This window comes from Hirundo rustica, chromosome 1 (assembly GCF_015227805.2).
Source record: "Hirundo rustica isolate bHirRus1 chromosome 1, bHirRus1.pri.v3, whole genome shotgun sequence".
In the NCBI taxonomy this organism is placed as follows: Eukaryota; Metazoa; Chordata; class Aves; order Passeriformes; family Hirundinidae; genus Hirundo; species Hirundo rustica.
The window spans coordinates 144,977,873-144,996,784 of NC_053450.1; positions in this window are offsets into that span (position 1 = coordinate 144,977,873).

Sequence of the window (18,912 nt, forward strand, 5' to 3'; positions counted from 1 at the left end):
AATAGTTTCAGATTTATTAAAGAAGAGAGAACAATCACCAAGTCATAAAAATAATACACATTACATGGAATAAATATTTTGCACACATTGTAAAGAGAGGAAACTCAGAGTCTTCAATTACTTCTTCACTTATCTCAAGCTAACATTTGTGTAAATCTTTTATGACTCTAGCAACTGCAAACATTCACCAAACACTGTAGTTACTCTGCTCAATGACTACATAATTATTGATGGTTAATCCCAAGAGATGCTGTTAAACATATGTTTAGCACTTTGTACTCTGAACTATTCTACAGCTTTCTTGTACCTGAAAGGCTGATCTGTGCCACTGAAATTCCACCCTTCAGTGCTCTCTTCACTCAGTGTTTTCACCTTTTCGCCTCAATTTTCCCTTTTAAAACCTTGAGACAACAATTGTTTCTCTCTCAATAGAGGCATTTTTGTCTTTTCTTCTCTTGTGGGCATCCAGCTCACGTGCTTTCTCACACCTTGGCAACACTATTGCCAGTTTTCTCCAGTCTCCTGTACTTCTCCGGACCAGGTAGCAAAAGTAGTTCAGCCCCTGGGCTTAGGGTTAGTGAACATTGTCCTTCAATCCACTTGTTCCAAGTGGATTGAATTCCAAGATGTGGGCTCAAATATCCATTTTGCTTTGTTAGACTTGATACCATGTCTTCTTCCCTTTTCTGTGAGACACACATATTGATGAAGCAGCGTGCATAGAAATAACTCCTCTCCCTCTGGCTTTTGAAGCTCCACAGTTGTGAAACCAGGCTGCAGGCAGCGACTCTCTTCAAAGCTGAGCACATTTTTCCCTGTGAGATGTGACCTTTCCGACACTTCCTGCCTTTGAGCTCAGGCCACTCCTTGGTTGACTCACCGAGAGTCAGCTCAGGGGCTGGCACCCGCAGGCTGTGGGCAGAGCTGTGGTGCCCAGCCTGCCTTGAGATCCCCGCAGGCAGCAATACCCAAGAGCGCTGAGCACAGCAACCCACCATCCTTCCCTTGAGATTCTAACCCTGAATTAAGTACATAATTAACTAAATGAACATGCTAGTAATCATCTGGGTATGGAGCAGTCTCGCTTCCAGCATGCAAATACAGACAATATTATATACATGTGTTTTGACACACGCATTTAATGGCATTTGTGCCTACAGTGTTAATGATTTTGGTCCAGTGTTAGCTGTGCTATATCACAGACATAATAGAGAAATATCTCAGGAAATAGCAGGAGGTTTCCAATTCAAACTAAATTAGAATTATAAGACTGCCATGATCTTTGTGGAGCTTTGGCTGCTTTATTAAGTACCCACTTAAACTTACACCAGACTAATAATGTATTTGCTCAGCCTGAGAGTCTCCACAATGAGGAAAAAAGGTATTACAAAAAAATCTTTGTTTTAATTTACTCTAACAATTTTCAGAAACTACTGGAATCTCACAGGTATGATCCTGAATAAATTGCTATGTCTGCCACTGCTAGTAATGCAATGGAAGTGATTTTAAATATAGATTTAATTTAGGGCCTCAGTTGACCACTACGCAGTTTTAAGTTTTTGCGTTAAAGAAGAAAGAAGAAGGACTAAATTTCATACTGTGACTGAGAAGAGATGTGTGAGCAGCTTATTCTGTGTTCATTAGGGCCCATCCATGGGAAGTAATAAAACTCTATCACTGGACTGACAGAGATGGGAAGGGCTGCCATAGCTTGATATGTTGGGCAATGAAAACAAATCTTCTTCCAGAGCTTCTAGCTCTGTGCCATATTTTTTGGAAGAAACTATATTTGTCTTCTCTGACAAGCCAAAATGCTTTTGGGTAAGACTTCAGTGAAAATATGAAAATAGTTGTGTAAAAACTGAAAATTCCAAGAATAATATAATTACTAGGCTTGGGAGAAGTACTTCAGTCTTTTCATCACAATTTTCTCTAAGTCTGGTCATATAGGATACATGTAGGATAACTTCAGTACAAATAATATGAAATTTAAAAAAAAATTGAAAGTTTAAAAATATTTTGAGTTTGATTTGTATTTCTTTGGGATTTCTTAATTCACATTATTTTTAGAGTATTGAGTATTTTGTCCTGGCTTGGGATTGTAAATTATTTTAGAATACCACAATTTTTCTACATGATTTCTCTTTGATCTGTTGCTCCTGTAGCCTGAACATATCTCCCCTGTTATTAGATTCTGTTATCTACTTGATATGAGTTTAGTGGATGCTCATCAGATTTCTGTTCCATTAAAAGTCTTTCTTCATCAGGAATTCCTTTTAGAGAAGAACTTATTACTCTCAGGGATATAAACTGAATGATATAAAAAGCTTCTTGATAAGGCATCTGGAGGAGAAAAAATAAGTGGGAAGCAAGGCAAGGAGAAAATTAAATTCAATAACAAAGAACACAAAGTCAAGAATTTAGGGACAATAGAAATTATTGCTGTAAGATGATAGGTTATTTTTTTGGAAACAATATAGAAAATGAATTGATCAGTAGATCATTGTATAGAGATACAGGTGTATCAGAGATACAGTTCAAGGCACCAAAGAGACCTCAAATTGGTCATCACTGCTGGCACTCAGGAAGGATGTGTTATAACCTAAGAGTTTGAAGAACTATGAGGATGAGGAGAATAGAGATGATTCTGCAATACATTTTTTAATTTAGCAAAATGAAAAATATACATGGGTTAGTGCTTGATATTAGTTGGTTCATCAAAGTGAGGACTATATAGCAAAAAGAGTTATTTGAGTTAAAAGATATAAAAACAAATGTACCTGAACTGTCTATGAATAAATTTAATTTAGACTTCTGGAACTTTTCTCATCATTAAGGTACTAAAGGAGTGGAGCAATGTCGCTCTGTGATGGCTTGAATTGGAGTTCTGCACAAGGAGTAACACTGTGTAATTTTGTCGCTTGAAAATGAAATTTCATCCAGGGTGGATTTTGTCTCTTTCTAGTCTCAATCCTTTTGTTCTACAACATAGAATGCTTTGGTCTTTTGTTTTATTGCGATGACAACACACACATATTCTCTACTTGCAGTGACCACGTTTATAATTGTGTGTGTGTGTTTCTTCTTGAAGTCACATCCCATCTTCATAAGTGTCTTCATCTTCTCAGTGCTTGGCAGCTGCAGTGAAAAGTATCATCAGTTTTTCACTTTTCTGGGGCCAGAAGGAGACCAGGAATGAAGGAGATTCTACTCCTCTCTGGCTGCAGTGTTTACTGGAGTCCACAGAAAATCCTCTTTTCTGCTGACTGTACACATCACTGTGCAACAACTGAGGATTTCCTGGCGCTTTCCCTCAGAAACTCAAGGAGCCCCATTCAGCCTTCTTGTGTGTTGCTTGTCTACAGTTTTCCTGGGAGAAAGAGAAAATGAAGGTGGAAAGTGTCATGGCGTGTTGCTAATAAGAGTACTAGACATAAATTTATAAAATGCAGGCTGGTGTCCCCAGCTTGTACATGTTGATTTTTCGTAACTGCAAGACACTTAATGATACATCTTTTTTCATAAAATATTTATTTTGGCACATTTGGTGAGGTGAATTTTAGAGAAAGTTTGTTTCTGAATCTCATCATTCAGGGAAAAGAAAACAAAGAGAGATGTTACAGTAGTCTAGAGATTAAAGTATTATTTGGTACATGTGTATGTTCTAGCTCATCTTTTTAAAAACTCATAATTTTTAAAACCACGTTAATGATTTTTAATGTGAATGCCCTATGCAACTAGTTTTCTGCTGTGCTAAGCAAACAGGCTCCACTGGTCCATGAAGGAAACAGATGAGAATAGAAATGTATGAGTGTGTTTTAAAAATGCAGCCCAAGTAAGGAAAGAGTTCTTTCCTGTGTTTGCCGTCAGTGACACAAACAACCCAAAAGAAGAACATCTGGAGGCTGTCTCCAGTAATCAGGTATTCACTGGCAGCTGGTAAGATAACTCTCACTGAGAAAGAAATGAAAACCATGTCAGGCACATATTCTTGGCAATTAATATCACAGGATTAGATTGCAAGAACTACTGATTTTGCTTCCTTTATTTCATGGCAGTGGTATCCAAAAGTGAATAATGCACACCTCCATAGCATTGTGCCATGATAATCATGGGCTGATTACTCATTTGGTTTGGCCACATGAAGAGTTGTTAAATACTGCTGAGAAGGTAACAATTCCAACTGACACTTCAGTGTTTTTATTTCTTAATGTAATGATCTTCTAGAAGTTCAAACTGTGTTCAACTAAACAGTTTTGCATTCTTCACCTGTAAATGGCTTTGAGAAGAATTACTACCTAAAAAGAGTTATAGACTTAGTAAAATTGTGTGTCACTCATATTTTGATGCTTTATGACAGGAAATGTCATGAAACATGTAGTCTAAAGCAGCCTTGTTAATTTGATTGTTATGCATTGAACATCACCACATCATAAAATAATTTAGATTGTAAGGGAGTTCAGGTAGTCTCCATATCCCCCAGCATTCAAAGGAGGTTGATCAGGTTTTTATTCTTTTGCTCAGGGAAAACTGTCAGGACTGGAGGAAGAGCAGGCGGTTCCACACCCTAACCATCCTCATGTGGATGGGTTTTCCCCTTCTTTTCCGCACAATTTCATTTGCAAAACCTTGGATTCCTTAGATGAATATCAGTGCATAAAATCACAAAATGTTTAAGGCTGAAAAACTCCGAAAATATCTATGTGCCCTTCAAGAAAGTAAAATATATTGACCTGAATCAAACAACACACTATATAACAATATTTCTATTGTTTTTAGAAATGCTTTCTTTTTTATCTGTTCCTGAATTTGAATGCAACATTTCTTCAGTTTTGGACACCACTGACAAATTGTACATGTTTCTGTTGCAGAATCAAGCTTTTGACCCGACTTCTTGAGAATCTAGGAATAATATCAGAAGGATCCTTTATAACAAAAATGTTATGTCTCCAGACACACTCACTGGGTTTGAAAATTTAAGTGGCTGGAAAATAAAGTGTGTCAGTAAGTGGGACTACTGGAGTCTCATTTCACCCAATCTGTTTTCTTTGGGTTTTGGGAGTGTTTTTTTGGGGGTGGTGTTTTTTTTAGTTTTTGGTTTTTTCAGGTTTTGTTGGTTTTTTTTTTGTTTGTTTTTTTTTTTTGTCATGATAAAAATCACACTTTTTAAGCATTTCTAAATTTATTAACCACTTTTCTGTGATATGAGGTTGTCTTTTAAGCTGAAGTAGTACAGAAACAAAGTACCACCTTCAAATGAAACCAAGAAAATAATCTTTCACCCTGAAATCAGCATAATTTTAAGAAACATAATAATTTATTGATTGTTCCATTTTTGAGGAGATATAATCAATGGATGTCATTTTGTAGAAAGGGTACAAGACGTTTTTTGTATACAATGTATTTAGTTGCAATCCATTGAAAACCATCTCAGGAAGACAGTATTTCAAGACTTGTGCAGCATATAATCATTATTTTAAAAAGGATTCATCATACTGCTTGGATGAAAAATTCACACCAAACAGACAGTATTTAATGAGTAAATCAATAGTGCTCATTTCAGGAAAAAATTAGGTATGGAATATAGCTAGGGAAGATAATAAAGCAAGATCAAATACTAAACCTCAGAACTGATGACCCATTAGGGATAATACAATTTACTTCAGTATCAAGCAGAAGTATATTAGGAAACTTACATCATAAAATTTGCTGTGTAAATGCAAATTCAATTCAATTTCTCATATGATTAAAGCTCAGTGAGAAAGGAATTCTACTATAGTGTTAAATAACAGTACATCAGTGAGTTACACTGGATAAGAATGAGCATAAAAGGTTTGTGCTTATTATTAATAAACTGCTATATAAATATATCTTATTGGTCATAGAGAAGTATACAGGTCTGTTCTCAAACACAGTTCTGTTCAAAAATATGACTGGCTTGATTTAGATTAGAAATGCACTTTATTGCAAATGCCAGCTTTTTTGTGTGTTTATCTGTGGTTTTCCTCATCTGTGTTGCAGTAAATAACCCTTAGAGAACGGTAATTTTGGAAAATGGGAAATGGAAGCTTCATTTCACAGAGGATTCTTCCCAGACAGCCTAAACTGCTAAAATTCCATCACCTCCATGAACACAAAAAACCCCAAAAGTAGAGTAAGAGCAGTGAAACTTCCTGCGTCCCTTAATTAAATCCCATTAAAATCACTGGGTAACAGGGGCAATTTTATATAGGAAGAAAGCTGTTCTAGTCTTCCAGTCATAAGAAGGTTCGTCCTGACAGAAAAATTATCCAACACACAGCTTGACTGTGCAGGGCATGATAGACAGGATCGCTTGCTATAGTTTCCTACTAACACTTCCTGTGCCTTATGTGTGATTTCTTAAATAGCTCCAAGAAAAATCTAATTTTATTTTATATGGTTGTGCTGCTGCTGCTGCTCCTTTGTGCTACCACTTGAGGGTCAGCTGAGAGATACAGTTAGAAAAATCTCTGTGTAGTGAAAAAACCCCCCAATCTGTACATGAGTAGGGAAGAGTTTGAATCTCTTCTGAATCCCTGGAGATCCATTCAGCTTGAGAAATACAATAATATACTGATATATCTCATAGGGAACATATGATATAATATATGCTGCCAACATAATTCATAAAAACAGTGTTATGTAAATCCGTGTTTGGCAGCATTACCAGCTGCTGATGAAGCACAAGGGCTCAACTGTTGTATACCTGTAACTCTGTTCCCGGAACATGGTAAATATTTAGGGGGATCATTTGGAGACCATCTGCATTTTGCCCACCACTGCATTAATATGTAGGTGTCCCAGCTAAAGTCATTGATCCACCTATGATTTTTCTATTTCCACTACTATTCTTAAGAGGTTGCCCACAAAGGTGAGATGCATGCAGGGGTGCCCTCCTTCTGCATACATGAGTATTCAGGTGTTTGACCCTTCATGTTGGGAACCCCTAAACTTTTTGTCATTGCCCTGCAGTAGGGACAAGTCAGACAACAGCCATTGTTGAGGGCTGTCTCAGAGTCTGGTTCCATTTTCAGAGGTGTGGCCTAACTTTAAAAAAGCAAAGGGAAGAAGAAACAGAAAGGAAATTAAGTGTGAGAAACGTAGTTTGTTTCACAAAATCTCCTTGGATTGGAAGGAAAGCCAGTTGGTCCCAGATTCCTATCTTACTGTTGGAAATCAATTGCTAGCTGAGGCTGTAAGTTTTCAAGGACTTAAGTCCTTGTCAGTAGCATGACTTTCTTTTAGGAAAGGCAAAAACTAAGTTATTCAGAGAATTGTGAATATTTGTGGTGGAGCTGGTACCTCAACATAAGCCACAGTCTGGGAAGGTAAAGAATAGGTGGGTGCCTCAACGTATTAGCGCATTTTCAATTAAAACAGTAGCCCTTGAATGTTAGATAAGAATAATAGCTTTGCTTTCTGTTGTCTCTTCTTTCTGTCTATTATGAAACACAAAACCTGTAAAAGTATCAAAGGAAATATTGCAAAATTCCGAGTGTAATTGAATGAGTTGGTGGTACTCAAAATATAAACCCATTTACTCTTCTGTACGTATTACAGCTGTATGCAACATTTATAAACAAATGTAATAGCAAATATTTTTTTCTTGTACCTCAATTGTATATCTATACAATTTCTTTATATTCTCCCATCATCAGTTGTTGCTCCAAGCTAATCCAGTTATTGCAGTTTTGTGTAAAGTATTGCATTTTCTATTTTGGCACACCTCAAGTGATCTTTCTGATATCATCTAAACTGAAATATTTGTTTATTTGAAGAACCTTGTAGTAAATTATGCTCTTTTTTAGCAGGATGTGATACTATGTAGATAATTTTTATATGGAAAAGAAGTAATTCAAGTGTGGGGTTTGAGTGACAATGCAAAATTTATACAATAACTAGAAAGTTTTCTTTATAAATAACAGTACAGGGTTGTCCTGGTAATTTTTCTAGGTATTAATTATTGTAATAATTGCTCACCTGTAGAAGTCATTAAGTGATGGACAACCTGTAGTTATGTTGTACAACCATGACAGGGGAGCCTGAAAGGATTAATTACAGCATGCTATAGAAGCAATGGCGTCTTGAATACTGCAGAAAAATATGATCGTATGTATAGTAGGTTCTTTTCCTTTTTGCTTGTATTTTTCTAATATGTAAGTTTATTCTCTATAAAATACAAAGAATAATCCCCTATTTAGTAAAAGAGACTTTTAAGCCTTTTAACCTGTAAGCTTCCTTTACTCTAACTGGTGTTATAATCATTTTCTGTCTGTGAATTCTCTGGTGCTACTTTCAAAGCTGCATCTCATGCCATCATTTCAGATGCCAACTGTCCTTCGTGCTTGAGCTCTGCTCTGTCTTTTGTCATAACTGCAGCAGATCCCTCCTTATGGTTCCAGGGATTGAAGAGGTCCTGGGAAAGCCCTATCCAAATGCAGCCAAGCCATGAATGCAAGTGAAAGGCAGTAAAGATTATGCATGCTAGAAATATGGAATCTGGAATATTTATAACCCTCCTTCTTGGAGAATTTTACAGTATTCAAACAGAAGAGGCATCAGTTAGAAACAAAAAGCTTTTTTGCTTATAAATTTCATAAATCTGTCCTGAAGACTTTTAGTTAACAATGTTCATGCTCCTTTTATGATATTTTAAAAGATCTGACAGTTGATAGTACACTGATGATGTGAAACTAAGGGCTGGACTCTCCAATGTAACTTCTTATAGCTCCTGTAAATATCGGTGACACTCTTTGTGACACAGAAGAATGAAGGACAGGAGGTTTTCACCACTCTTTAGTGAATCATTTGGAGAAATCTGGAAGTATTTTTCTCAAACAAGCTGAGGCGTCTCTGAAAGGCTCTGCTAATGAAAATGAGTCCTTATTCATCATGCACAGTAAGAGGAGTCTCATTCATTACACGTGGTAAGGGGTAGAAGGTCAAACTGCTCAAGAACACCTTAATTTTCGTCTTTGTTCTTCTTGGTGCAACTTTTTTCACTGATTAAAAATAGTATCAGTACAATGAGAGATGTGTTTAGGTGGTTTTTTTTGTTTGTTTGTTTAATCTAATTGGTTTTCATCAGTTTTAACAACTATTTTAAAGACTAAAACTTCCTTAAAAACAAGTGGAACATGAAAATAGTACCTGTCATTCACAGTTATCAATAATTTACATATTTGCATGTGGATTAATATAAAAGCATACTTAAAACTTAGCTATTTATTTCATAACAAAGTGAAAGACTTGAAAATTCAATTCAGATAAATAACTTACTAGGAGCTTTAGAATATTATTTTTATTTCCTAAGTGTGTTTCCACAGTCCAGTACACCTTCTCTTTTGTTTTTAAATGAACATCTTTCAGAGGCCTACTATGCCTAAATCAGAATTTTTGGAAGTTCTCATTAAAAGACAAGACTCTGCATAGTCATGTAAGAGTAGCAAGTGATAATTTGAAATAAAGATGATTTATAATTTGGCATAAAAATATGATTACTATTTAGTTATTTAAAAGCTGTTAAAATTGATCTGCTCAAGAGAAAGGTGTTCATGTCTCTCAATTACTAGTTTTTAGTCAAAATAATTCCATCATTAAAATTTTTTGAAGATCTCTATTTTCAGCACAAAATGCAAACTTTTTATTCATAAAGATGAAAGAAATGACAAAATGACCATTCTGAAGTATCTTCTCTGCATTCCCCTTATGCTGTCCTTAACCTGGAAACTAGAATATTAGTTTAGGAAGGTCAAATACTTTTATCAATTTTCTGCCTTGCATTTATACTGCCCAATACCAGGCATAATATGATACACCATTTTAGAAAATATTCTAAGGCTCATAATCTGTATTTTTATTTGCACAGATAATGACATAATCAGCATTCAGCTATTTGTTAGGAGCAGGAGGTGTGATATACTTCTTCCCATCCTTTAAGTGAGACCCCAACAAATGAGCTAGTGAGATCAGTAGTAAGAAGGAATCAGAAATGTTTGCTCAATGTTCCTCAAAGTCACATACACGCACAGACTACAATCTTAAAAAAAAAATCTTTAAAAAATAAATAAATCCTTTTAAAAAATCTTTAAAAATAAATTAATTTTAATGTATTTATTTTTAATTATTTTTTTTTATGTATGAAGGTTCCTAAACCCTCTACATAAAACCATGTAGAGGGTTTAGGAACTGCATGTACAGCCTTTTTCTTTTTGCTTCCACTTGGCTTGATAAGTTGCTGTTATGCCATGGCAGCTAAATGCTTCAAAGAATTATTGACATTGTGTACTACAAGTATGGCAAAATAATAAAATAAAGCCACCATACTAATTATTACTTAAACTGGCACAACCAGCTGATAAAGCATAAATTGTGTTGTAGTGCACTACATTTATACAGCATGATTTCTCCAAACCAAGAAAGAAAGAAATGTTTGGAATGGAACAATGTGCGGTTTCTTCCATCCTTTGTCTGTTCTGGACAAAGTGATCCTTTAATTTTCTATTGTTTGTTAATCAGAATTTCTAATAAATATGAAGAGGATTTCCCTCTTACTATTCCACACAGATTTTTAAGCTTCTATCACCTAAGTAGAGTCACACAAATATTCAATAAAGATTAATTTTCTGATAAAACCGTATATTTTTACCAACATTCTGAAACATTCTGAAACAATTTATTATCCTTTTTGTAAAAACTTTGAGAACTAATGAGCTCATTTACTATTGTCCGTATTCTATCAGAGTCCTATTGTTGTCAGGCATTAAATAATATGCTATTAAAATAATATTTTTTACAGATTCACATGCCCACTGTACAAAAGCTTCTTTTAATGCATAATGTCTTCTTATCAATGCTAAAAGAAGTTAAATAATCTGATTTTCCTATTTTATGATTGCTTTCAGAAATTAATTTTAGCGTGTGTCATAAGTAAATGGAATATTTATGGCTTCTTGCTGGGACTGTGTCTCCCCAGCATGAATATGTGTGAGAATGTGGGAGGAGAAATGAGAAGATTAATATAAAGACTTTCTAATAGTATAAAAATTAATGAGTTCACGCACTCCTCCATTCTGTACCTGTGGAAAGATGATTCAAAGCTACAAATGTGGGCAAGTTGTTTAAAACACGTTGAATAATGTGAAAGGGCAGATGGGGGAGTTGTCTAACAGAGCAAGGTCAGGGCCTTGGGATGGTGTGAAAAGGAGCTGTGGATGATGGTGAAGCAGAGGCTTAGGTCAATGCTTGGATCTTCTTCAAGTAGGGGAACCTCTGAAAGAAAAGAGGGATAAAAAATATGCTCATGAAATACACTCTCATTTCTAAGTTCTGTCACTTCCTTTATTTATGTCACTTAATTATTATTTCAGGTAATTATTAAAATAAAAACCACCAAAACCTGACAAAACCCCTTTGGTTTCTCCAGCTGTAAAATGGGGCAAATATCTGTTTCCATTCTTAATTCATCCAGGTTGGCAGAGTAAGTTGCTGCCAACATTCCATTGTGATCTCAAACACAAGGTGACATGAGATCCAATGCTGCATGTCACTTTTTATCAATAACACAATGCACTTTTAAGAATGGCCCTTCATCCTTTGTCTCTTTCACACTGTGAATTTAATGTCTCACAGCTTTCTCAGTAGTATAGGAGTGAGAGATCCTTCAGAAATCTGAATTTCTGAATAACATTGACAGTCTTTATCCTGATCCTTGATGAGAAAAAATTAATTTTGAACTCATTTTCTCTTCCCACAAATCCACACAGTCTAACTCAGTTATTAGATCAGATATAGAATTATATTTAATTATTGTATCATAGCTTGGTGCGGGGGGATGGAGGACAGTGTAGTGTAGTAGTATCATGTACTTCTAAGTACAGTTAGAGTAGAAGGAGAAATTACTGATCAGTGTATGCATTACTGTAAATAACAAAATATTATTGAGAAGGGAAAGGTCACCACATGGTGCCACTGTCATGAGGCAAACATACAGAATTCTTTATTTGTGTATTTATTTGTATTTATGTATTTATTTAAATCTCACATTTTGCTTTAATGAAAAACAGGATTCTTCAAGAAATTAAGACTGGATTCATAGACAGAACTGTCTGACTCCTGCTTCTGATTATCTGTGCATCAGCACTTGTACTAATACACAATTATCAGTTTAGAATTTGACCACATACTAATTTCTCTTCTCTTTAGGGACTCTTTGGTAAAATGAAAATGTTACATTTAAAAAAGGAAAACACTATTAATAAATTTATAAAGCCCCATTACATATTTTTCTGGGCATACCGAAGACTAGTAAGACCTTGAGAAACCTCATCGTAGAGGAACATTCAGCCACATCTTATGTGTGCATAGGGCTCTGGCAGGTTAGAAAAGATGGTGCCAGACCTGGACAAAATTGTAGAGCAGTAAAAGACCTAATTCTGGCCATTACAGAGAGAGTACACACACATACGTAAGGGGACCTAATTTCAAAACTGTTATGTTGCCTTTTTCACAGCCAGGATGACCAAGGTGCATCTCCAAGAAATGTTCTGAGCCATATTTTTCCCCTTCAGGATTCCAGAATTGGAGAAAGCCCTTTTCTGCATTTGTCTGTCCATGGTCTGTTTGGAATGTCACAGTTCATGTGTCTCCCAGGTCTCCTTTGCACTGTTCACCATATCTATTGGGCTCCTCAAGCACTGAGTCCCTCCATGTACCCCACAGCAAGGCAGGCCAGGCTGAGCCCACTCACTGTTTTCCTTGGATTTTCTATGTGTGTAAAAGCAGACCATCTTTAACTTCCCAGTTTAACCCTGAATAAAAATTAATGATAAAGAAATAAAGTATTTTATTAAGTGAGCCTTAAGCTCAGGCTTTGAACTGAAACAGGAGAAACAAAGAGTTTCAAGCACCAAGATTTGTGATTTGAATGAGCGCCTGACAGCTTCTCCGTAGGTTCCCTTACAGATTAGTTCCCAAATTCCTGGCTGTTGTAACTAAGGGTGTGAGTTTGCAACAGCTTTTCTCCATTTGAGAGATGCATTCCCCTCCAGACTGTTTTGATCTTTCCCTAGTTTCTTCCCCATAACGTGGCAGTTTACAGGAGGGAAGATTTAAATGTGTCTCTCATGGCTCCCACGTCCACTTCCTGAGGATGCATTAGGGAGATTAAACTGCAGGTGCATCCAGGTATCACAGCTGATTTTAAACCTTTTCCTGCACCTATCCCATAAACCAGTTCCTGCAAGGAGAGGTGTCCTTCATCTCCATGGCACAGGCTACCTGTCACACTGCAGCAGGTGATTGTCTCCCAGCAGTTTTGGCTGGAACAGGGCTGCCCAAAAGCTCTTTCTATCATATACATAAGTCTAATTGAACAGAAAATAGTTTTTACTTTCCTGTTAAAGGCAATGTAATTTTTTTTTTTTTTTTTTTTTTTTGGCAGAGAGACTTTTCATTCAAACATCAGTTCAACATTTGATTGTAATATATTTGTTTTAGTAGCTAAAAAACTGCATTTGTTTTTATCCAAATAGTTGACCCCATACTTTTCAGAGATGAATTAAGATTGTTGGAGTTCTGAGGCTTTTAAGGTTGACTGGGATAACAGCATCCATAAAATGACATTTACAGACTAGATAAGCATAATTCCTTTATAAGCAGTCACTTAGAAAGTGGTGTTTAAATACCAATTTGTTAAAGAGGGCAACAGTGATTCTAAAATTCAGGGAATATTAAAAAAAAAAAAAAGAAGAGAGTAATTTATGATTGAATTCAATTAGCAACTAAAGTTTCTTTTTCAAATTTCTGTAAAAAATAGGTTGTACTTTGCCATGGTCAGCGATTTCTAAAAAACAACAAAGGCCATAGGCATCTCAGTGAATTCACAATCACAGACGCCCTGCATTTCACAGATCTATAACAGGTCTGTATTTTTTTTTCTTAGCAGTGATGTGAAGTTCAAAATTCCCAGTTCATCTTAGAATCTGCATAAATGTTGGTCTTCTGTAGTGAATTAATGATGGAAAAACCCTTGTCTACCTATCTGTGAGCACAGATTCACTATATTTGGTGCAATTTGCCTGTAACAAACATCATAAGGAACTATGATAGCCCCTCCTTACAGGTCAGGGGTATTATCTCTGGTGTTCCATACTCTACTGCAATGGTATATAAACATCATACTAACATTTGGAAGCAAGTGGCTTTTCTCTAGTGATCTTTCCATCTTCATCCCAGTTTCCTTTGTTTTCTCCTTCAATTCGCACATTATTCTATGCCCTCATTTCTGGTCCACTCTAACCAAGTGTTTCCTTGTACAGGTCGTTCTGCTTAGCATTGTCCTTTCCTGATTCTTCCTCTGCCTCACACATATTTCCTGCATTACTTAATCTTCATTGTTCCTTCTCTCTAATCTTAGCCCTCCAACTTTCTGACTTTTTAACTTGTCTTTTTGATGTAGGACACAAATGAGGTAAAGTCAAATGGGAGTAATGATCGCAACTGTCTGTATATTACTGAGCTGATTATCAGAAGGCAGTATCTAGTTCTTATATACACCTGGAAAAATAGGAATGAGAAGAGGGAAAACAAAACCATTAGAAGATTCCCTATCCCTACCCTGTCATGGAGAGAACTAACCTCCAACTGTATATAGTTATTTATTATAGCAGAAGTTCAACAGACGGAAACTGAAATCTGGAGCCAGAGCATCCATTTCAGTGGTGAGGGTAGTTAGCTGCTCAGGAAACTCACTTTTTGTAATTTCTCACTAATATATCAAGTTGATATAAATTAGATTTCTCTTACACTGGTGATCACTCAAAGATGAAATAGTGAGAGGCAAACTCTGTCAGAGGGATTTTGTAAGGGGACTTTATAATACAGTGGAGCGTCCTTTAATAACCAAGTGACTATACTTGAATTCTCCATGTCATGTTCGGTGACTGGCAACAGAAATAAAAAAGCCCTCTGTTATTGCAATTAAAACATTAAATATTTAGTTAAAAAAAATATTAATTTACAATCAAAGCAACAGAGGCCAAATTTTCCATCAGTTAGAAAATAACTTTGAATTCTGCAAAGGGGAAAATTACTTTTCCTTTGAGTAATAGACAGTGAGATCTGCACTAACTGATACAATTTTTCCTGACCTTAAAATAAGGCAAATAAGTTATGTTTGTTCTTAGCATTTTTGAGGCAATTTAAGATTAAAAAAAAAAAAAAAAAAAAAAAAAAAAAAAAAAAAAAAAAAAAAAGGAGAAAAAACCTCAAACACATGAATCTAGAATTCAGATATTTATATCTTAAAAGTTAAGTCTAAACACAGTGTAAATAAAAAAAAAATATATATATATGGATCAAGGCTGCCGGACCCCCATTAAGAGCCAATTTTCTTTAACTGATGGGTCACTGAGAATAAAGGCTATAGATTAGTGAGTTTGAGACCATCTGTGTTAATCCACAGTGACAGAAAATGTGCTAAAGTACCTTCTATTAGCCCAATCAAAAAATTCTTGAACCAAACACTTAATTTCAAGCATGGCTATAGCTTTTATTGGTTTTATTGGGACTCAGGCATATAAATGACACTTAGAATGCATTTAATTCGCTTGCAAATATTTGTATCTTTTTGTCCTTTTCTTTGCTAATGTCAACAAGTGTTGCCTCCAATTTTGTCTGCTTGTTTTAATTTCAAATATTGATAAATATTTTTCATCTAGCAAAACTTCATGATACATGAAGACCTTAAACACTTGGTATCCTTATTTGATTTTAAATTATTAGAAAATACAAAAATTCTAGAAAGTTTCTTACATTTTTTAATTAAAAAAAATTATAGAAATTAAACTCAAAAGGTTTTACTCAAAAGTAGCTTGTTTTGTTAGAGATTTTTCTAGAGATAATCATAAGATTAATTTACTTTTCAAAACAGACAAATACAAATTTACAAAGAAATAGAATATTACAAAGAAATAGAAAACTTTCTGACATCATTAAGAGTCTGATATCAGATGATGACTGAATTTTATCACACAATCTTACAGTGGCAAAGAATTCCATCAATTTGATGATGATCAGAGGGCTAGAGCACTCCTCCTGTGAGGACAGGCTCAGAAAATTGGGGTGTTTCAACCTGGAGAAGACTCCAGAGTGGCCTTCCACTACTTAAAGGAGGACTAAAGGAAAGATGGAGAGGAATTTTTTAAAGTGACATGTAGTGATAGGACAAGGAGGGATGGCCTTAAATTGATAGAAGGTAGGTTTAAAATAGATCTTAGGGAGAAGTTCTTTACTGAGAGGTTTCTCAGGGAAGCTGTGGCTGCCCCATCCCTGGAAGTGTTCAAAGCCAGGTTGAATGAGGCTCTGAGCAAGCTGGGATGGTGAAAGGTTTCCCTGGCTATGGCAGAAGGGCTGGAAGTCAGGATGTTTAAGGTCTCTCCCTGACCCAAACCATTCTACAGTTTAGTGATATATCAATAATTTATCTTATAACTGACCCTCAAGAGCATCCAGTCTGGGTGCCACAGCATTGGTGTCACCTCCCTGTGCTATGTCACTCTTTAGTGAAAAAGAAAAGCTGCATGACTTGCTCCTGTGAGTTGATTGCTAATCAGTTTAGCTGTTTAAATCAATACCTTTCAGACGCAATCAGAATCTACAGTCATATATTTAATAAAAAAATAGTTATTCACCAGTACTTTGCTTAACTTTTTTAGTCTTCCATTAAAAATATTAACCTTTGCCTGCTTTTATTCTTGCTGAACAAGATCTCAATCCCAGTTTAGTCGTCAAGTCTATGGGTTTACACACACAAGTTTAAATGTTTGTTAAATGTGTTCTTTAGGTCCATTGAAGAGAGAAGGTTTATTTCAAAGGAAGTGTGCTCCAACTCCTGCAGTATGGTAGATATTGTCCTTCAAGGAGCTCTTCTCCAAAGAGGTCAGATGGATTCCTAGAGCCTGGTGAAAACACTTACGAAACAACTTTTTAAAACACACTGAGAGGTTGAGAAATCTTGTCTTAATGTATCCTGCCTGCTGGGAAGGGGATAAAAGTTGTGCAGTGTGTTAATTTGTTATGTAGAAGAGAAATGACACAGAGAAAATTGGAAGTCTTTTTACATCAAGTGAAATGTGTGCTTTGTTCAAAGATACATTTCAGCTACCCGCTGAGTATAGGGAGATATCTTACTGCATGAAATTTCCGTGCAATATGTTGATTTCTGAGTATCTTGCCACAAACTACTAATTAATATAAAATGAAAGACTCTCTCAATCTGTAATAGACTAAAAAAAGCCCACTAAAATTACTGCTGAATGGTATTTCAAAGATGATAATTTATTTTTGCCCTGAACAAGACACTTAAAACATTTTCAAGGACATCACGTCTTTAGCCTTTAAAATATCAACTAATTATCAAATCAATGATCATTTGGGGGAAAGTAATGAAGTATGGAAAATAACCACTTGAAATTATATAAGTCATTACTGCAAAGTATTTAAAACTGGCAAGTCATTAGCGAAGAGATTTAGTATGTAGGTATTAAATGACTTAAAATTTTATAAAAAAGACAAATTGCATTTTAATTGTCATAATTTCCTATAAAATAAGCAACTTGCCCTTTTAAGTTCTTTATACTTATCTAATGCTTGTTTATTTTTCTAAGGAAATATTAATTCATTTATTCAAATTATTTCCAGCTTTTAAAAAAAGTTCTCACCACTTTATATGAACGTCAAATGTAGGGAGGAATTTGAAATAACAGTGAGCAGAATGACTGAAAGATTGAGTGGAAATACTTAATTATATGCTTAACCCATGATTCTCATGAATAATCAGTCCTTTGGAGTTTAATAACTGCATAAGTATTTCCAGGATTGGGAGCTTGTTTATTGTATTTTAGTACTTTTGTTAGTTTAATAAACTATGGATTTACTGTATCAATGCCTTGCTACATATTTCAAAACAACTTTGCTCTTGTTTCTTTTTGCAAATAGTTTATTCAAGTTTTTTCATAAATGCACAGATGGGGAGATAGGGAATGAGGGGCAGAAGGCAGAGGCAAAACAGTCTCTAGGGCTTTACTTTGTTATGGTCTTTTTTTTTTTTTTTGACCCCCAAGGAATTTCTCACCCATGTAGTCTTTAGATAATGTGATTAGTGCTAATACCTCAGGGATTCCCCTGAAGTCCAGCCTATTTGCTGTGCTTCTAGAAGTGTAAAAACTGAGTTAAGCACTTACCAAAGACAGGTAGAGACTCTTTTATGCTCTGAATCATTTTATCAGTAGAAAAAATTATATATATTCTCATCTTCCAATTGATCTACTTGTTATGCTGTGGAGAAACCTTTCCCTTTTTCTGTGAATTCAGGAAGTTAAAATTCTTCTCATGAGACATGACACTCACCGACACAGACAACTTTCAGGGCTTTATGACAGAGACACTTAATCCAAGATGTCATCCTGATTTGGGTAGAAAAGTTTTTCTGAAACCCCAACTCAGTTCTGTACACGAGCTGTACACCAGCTGGATGTATTCTCCATGTTCAGTAATAGGTATATGATATATAAATTATATACCCTCTTATAAGAGAATTTTAATTTCATGATATGCATAATCCAAAATTTTACCAACTTTAATAGAAATTTTGAGAGTGCAGGCGATAAATAAAAGTCTGATTTAACATTTTAGACAAGAGAAGCAAGTGGGGTACTGGCAAAATTTGCTGTCATATTAAAACAAAATATCCTTTTTGCCTCAGAATGACGTGGGGAAAAAAGGTTTTCTCTAAACCTCCCTGCCTTTTTGTCCAGCACTGCTAGTTTTCTGCTGCTCATGTTGGTGTTGTAGCCCTGATTTGACGGACACATCCTCATTTCCTGTTATCCA